The sequence below is a fragment of the Capsicum annuum genome, chromosome 4 (assembly GCF_002878395.1).
Source record: "Capsicum annuum cultivar UCD-10X-F1 chromosome 4, UCD10Xv1.1, whole genome shotgun sequence".
In the NCBI taxonomy this organism is placed as follows: Eukaryota; Viridiplantae; Streptophyta; class Magnoliopsida; order Solanales; family Solanaceae; genus Capsicum; species Capsicum annuum.
The window spans coordinates 169076617-169082646 of record NC_061114.1 but is presented as its reverse complement, the minus strand read 5'-3'; positions in this window follow the sequence as shown (position 1 = coordinate 169082646).

Genomic DNA, 6030 nt, shown 5'->3' with positions numbered 1-6030 from the left:
GCCAATCCCAAAGCAGCTAGGGTTCGGGACTTCACCCGATTAAACCCTCCATCTTTTCATGGGTGTAAGTCTGATGAGGACCCTCAGGAGTTCATTGAAAAAGTTTAGAAGGTCATTGACATCATGGGTGTTACTTCTATTATGAGTGCTGAGTTAGCCACCTACCAATTACAAGATGTTGCTCATGATTGGTACAAATAGTGGAAGTCTGAGAGGTTAGATGATACAGGCCCTATCGAGTGGGGGGAATTTGTCACGGCCTTCTTAGAAAGATTCTTTCCCCAAGAGCTGAGGGAAGCAAAAGTTTTTGAGTTCATCAACCTCATGCAGGGGAATATGACAGTTAGGGAGTATTCTCTCAGATTTACTCAACTAGACAAGTATGCTCCTCATGTGGTTGCAGATAATAGAGCTAAGATGAGAAAGTTCGTGTCAGGGGTCAACAATAGCATGGTAAATGAGTGTAGGTCTGCAATGCTGATCGATGATATGACCTTAGCCAGACTGAAATACCGAATGAATGGATCTTAAAATAGAAGACAACTCCAATTCATAAGCCATGCTACCAACCCTCTGCAAAATCGCATAAGGGCCAATAAAATGGGGACTGAGCTTTCCATGTTAACCAAATTGCATTACTCCCTTCATGAGGGATACCTTTAGGAACACCTTATCCCAAATTTGAAACTCCAAGTCTCTACACCTTACATCAACATAGGATTTTTGTCAACTTTGGGGAGCCTTAAGCCTATCCCGAACCACCTTTACCTTTTCCATAGCCTAATAAACAAAATACGAACCAAACATATATGTCTCACTAAGCTCAAACCACCCAATAGGAGATCTACACCTCCTACCATACAATACGTCAAAAGGGGCCGTGCTAATACTAGAATGGAAACTATTATTATAAGCAAACTCTACAAGAGGTAGATGCTTAACCCAATTTTCACCATAGTAAATCACACATACCCGAAGCATATCCTCCAATGTCTAAATAGTTCTTTCCGCATACCCAGCCATCCGTGGGTGAAGAACAGTACTTAGACTCACCTTAGTACCTAATCCTTTCTGAAAAGACCGCCAGAAGTGATATGAAAACTACATACCACGATCAGAGATAATTGAAACAGGTACCCCATGTAGCTTTACTACCTCATGAAGATCTAACCTCGCATACTCCTTCCCTGAAAATTTAGTCCTCACTGGAAAGAAGTGAGTGAACTTTGTCATCCTATCCATGATGACCCAAATCAAATAAAATTGATACCACAATCGAGAAAGACCAGTAATGAAATCTATATTGATTACCTTCCATTTTTATTCAGGTTACTCAATTTCTTGATACAACCCAGTAGGCCTCATCTGCCCAACTTTGACGTGTTGGAACACCATGCACTTTGCCACAAAGTTATCCATATCCTTCTTCATACAATTCCACCAATATACCTTCTTCAGATCATGATAGGTTTTAGTCAAACTAGGTTGAACAATATAGCGTGATTCATGCATCTCAACCAATAGCATTTCATGTAAACCATCCACATCGAAAACACATAACCTCCTATGGTACCTTGGTACCTCAAGGTACCATCACCAGTGATCTCAAATTCCATTATCTTTTGCCCACCTACATCACTCTTAATTTCATAACGATAAGATCTAGCATTTACATATCTTAGATTTCCATACCAAGGGATGACTGAACCACTTTATGTACCAACACACCACCATCCTCAAGGTCTAGAAGACAGAATCTAAGATTAGCCAATCGGTGAATATTCTTCACCAATTCCCACTTCTCTTTTTCCACATGAGCTAAACTCTTCTTGGATAACATGCTAAGAGCATTAGCAACCACATTATCTTTACCTGGGTGGTAGTGACGACTCATATCATAGTCCTTAAGAAGCTCCAACCATCTTGTTTGCCTGAGTTTTAGCTCCTTTTGAGTGAACACATACTGTAGACTCTTATGTTCAGAAAAGATATCCACGTGCACTCCACACAAATAATGCCGCCAGATTTTCAAAGCAAAAACCATTGCTAAAAGCTCTAAATCATGAGTAGGATAATTCCTCTCAGGCGCCTTCAACTGCATGGAAGCATAGGAAATCACCTTCCCATGCTGTATCAAAACACAACCAAGTCCCACCCAGGTGCATCACAATAAACCCCAAATCCCTTATTTCCTTCCAGCAATGCCAAAACTAGTTCCAAAGTTATCTTATCCTTAAGCTTCTCAAAACTACCTTCACAAGCTTCTAACCAAGAAAACTTTTTCTTCTTCTGAGTCAATTGAGTTAATGGAACGGCCATAGAAGAAAACCCATCTAAAAACATCCTATAATATCCAGCCAAACCCAAAAAACTTCGAATGTCGGTTGGAGTCACAGGTCTAGGCCATCTTTTAACCACAACCACCTTTTAAGGATCCACAATGATCCCATCATTAGAAATAATATGACCAAGAAAAGTTACAGCATTCAACCAAAACTCACACTTTGAGAACTTAGCATACAACTGATGCTCCTTGAAGGTCTACAACATTGTGCGGAGGTGATTAGCATGATCCACCTCACTCTTAGAATACACCAGGATGTGATCAATGAACACAATAATAAAAAGATCGAAAAGCTTCCTAAAAATCCTATTCATCAGATCCATAAATATCGTCGAGGCATTAGTCAACCCAAATAACATCACCAAGAACTCAAAGCTCCCACACTGAGTTTGAAAAGTCGTCTTAGGGATATCCTTCTCTCTAATCTTAAGATAATGATACCTAGACCAAAGATCTATCTTAGAAAAGAACTTGGCACCTTGCAACTGATCAAACAAGTCATCTATCCTTGGAAGAGGATACTTGTTCTTAACTGTTACCTTATTCAATTGCCTATAATCGATACACATCTGAAGGGAACCATCTTTCTTGCACACAAATAATATCGGTGCACCCTATGGGTATACGCTAGGACAAATAAACCCCTTACTTAGAAGATCCTTAAGTTGCTCCTTGAGTTTTCACAACTCAGTTGGAGCCATTCTATAAGGAGGAATAGATATTGGACGAGTATCCAGAACAAAATCAATACCAAACTCAATTTTCCTATTCGGTGGAACACTGGGAAGATCATCTAAAAAGACCTCAGGAAACTCATTTACCACCAAAACTAAATGAAAAGAAGGACCTTTTGAGTTAAAATCTTTAACTTGGACCAAATGATAGAGACACCCTTCGGAGATTAATCTCCGAGCTCGAACATAAGAAATAAACCTTTCCTTGGGAGCTAAGGAACTACCCTCCCACTCAATAACTGGTTCACCAGGGAATCTAAAGACAACCTTACAGGCTCGATAATCTAAGGACACATAATAAGAGTGTAACCAATCCATCCCCAGAATAATATCAAAACTAATCATATCAAGCTCAAATAAATAAATAAAGTTTGCCTACTCTGACAGATACCACATACCCCCTATAGAACTATTTAGCAATAACAGAGTCACCTACCAGGGTAGAAAAAAAGGATCTGAGATAATATTAGGATGAAAACCAAAACATGCAGCCACATATAGGGTCATATAACGAAGAGTGGACACCAGATCAAGAAAGCAATACATGTCATGAGAAAAGATTAATAACGTACCAGTCAAAACATTAGGAGATGCCTTATCTTCCTGCTGAGTAGCAAGAGCATATAATCTATTCTTCTCAACACCAGCACCAAACCACTAGGTGTAGGAGCAGAAAATAAAGCAACTGGAGCTTCTACCGCTCCCAAGGCACCTTTACCAACCAAATAATTTCTGAGTATATGGCCTGGCTGACCATATTTAAAATGCTTATCCCTCTATTCATCACAAAATCCTCAATGAAAACAACTATAGAACCAATAAAGAGAGCATAAAAAAGTTAATTGTGCCTCTCTCACGTAAGATTAGGCACCCTGTGCCAAAAAATTATCACTACCCTACTGACTCCTATCACCCGAAGGCTTCAGGTAAGAAGCACTAGCAGAAGAGAAGGAACCAAAACTCCCCTACTTCGTTTTTGGCCACTTACCTCCATCTTTACTACCTTACTGTTGCCTACCATCTTGTTCAAAAGATCGAAACTTCATACTCTACCTTTCCCTAAACTCAACATTTTTTCTCTTTTATTTTTCCACATATTGCATATGAACCACCAACCTAGACATATATATATCCTCGATCAGTAATGTAGTCTTGCTTTGAAGGATCAAATCTTGAGACAATCCAAAAGTAAAATTTTTCATCCTCGCCCTTATCTCGAACACCAATTCCGGAGCATACCTTGAAAGTAGATGAAATTTCAAAGAAGATTCCTTCACTGACATTTCTCCTTATCTCAGATTGATGAATCCCTCTGCCTTTGCTTCCCCCAGCTCCTGAGGAAAGAAGAAATCTAGAAAAGCATTTGAGAAAGTCTCCTATAAGGACAATTCCTCAACATTACCTCTATCCCTATCCCACTCCTTGTACTACTAGTATGCAACATACTTGAGTTGGTAAGCTGTAAAATTCACCCTTTCCTCATTTATGGCCTGCATCACACTAAATATATTCTCCATTTCATCCAAGAAATCCTATGGATCCTCCTCCATCTTTAGACCAGTAAAAGTAGATGGATTCTACCTTATGAGTGTGGTGCGCTACACACCCCTAAAAGAGATTCTACTCAATATGGATTTGTAGACCCCTAATTGACACGACCCAACCAGGGCCTTGTTGTAATGGGCATCCCATGTCCAACTAGGACTAGGGACCACCCCCAATACCCAACCCAACTATCCAGTGCATACCCTAAATTGGATGATTTCTAACTATATAATAAGATAGAGTATAACTATCTAAATCCAGACTCTAGGATAGGTCTATAACTATGATCGACCCAAATGAGTCCAACCATCCGAAACCAACCGATAGCCATAACCAAATCGTAAATCAAAACCAAAATAATAACCAAATCAAGTTATATTACAAAACATAAAAGGGTGCAATAGTGAGAAAATTTATCCAATAGTATCAGTCCCAATGCCAATGCCAATACTAAGGCTGACACCAATACTGATCCCTCTCATGCCAACCCATAGTTGTTCCATAAAATCCTCTAACCGAAAGATAACTAATATCTGGTTAGTACATGCCCCCAACCATAGCCAAAACCAATATCCATAAATACATCAAAGTATATGAAAATGTCCATAACATGAAATAAAGCCTTCAAAAAAGATTGAAGCTCACCACTTCAATCCAGAAGTTTATCCCAAAATCCGATCACTATACAAAAGGAGTAAAATAGTTGGTTCCTACATCATGTGGGGATACAGCCACTTAAAGATGGGTTAGTGGGTGAACGCTAGCAAGAACTCAAGATAAGGATAAAATAATACCAACCAAAAATGCCAAGTAAACCAACCATATGCATACAAACCATACATATATATGGAGAGAAAGAGGACGGGGTTTAGCATGCATTTAAGATCATCAACCTGAGTATCTGTAGCTTAACTATCTAAAACCACCCATGGGCTATATAGGTCTAGTGTAACCCCTTAAACAGGACCCGATGCATGTAGCCATACGAACCAGAGATACCATAGGAGTAAGGAATTCCCAAGTACGCTTACCCTCCATGTAATATGTGTATAGTCTACTTATAGAATTCCTGTGTACCTCATAGTATCATATATGGTCACCATGACCAACCCCTCATGTTAACAAACATGAGTTTCTAATGTTCGTTCATTGAAGTCCCACCTTCACGGTTAGCTATCACACCTCACCATTATTTTCTAATTAAAACCATTTCCGACCAACCAATCCATTATTCCATTTATTATTAACCAAGGCTATTAACTGTGGTATCGTCATACAAACAATGACTTGCAAGTATTGTCCTTAGAAAAACCCTAAGATGTTAAGGGATTCCCGTGCACCTATTTACTAAGTTAAATTAGGGGAGTCCCACGTACCCCACAAGTGTTCCATTATTATGTTTGCGTG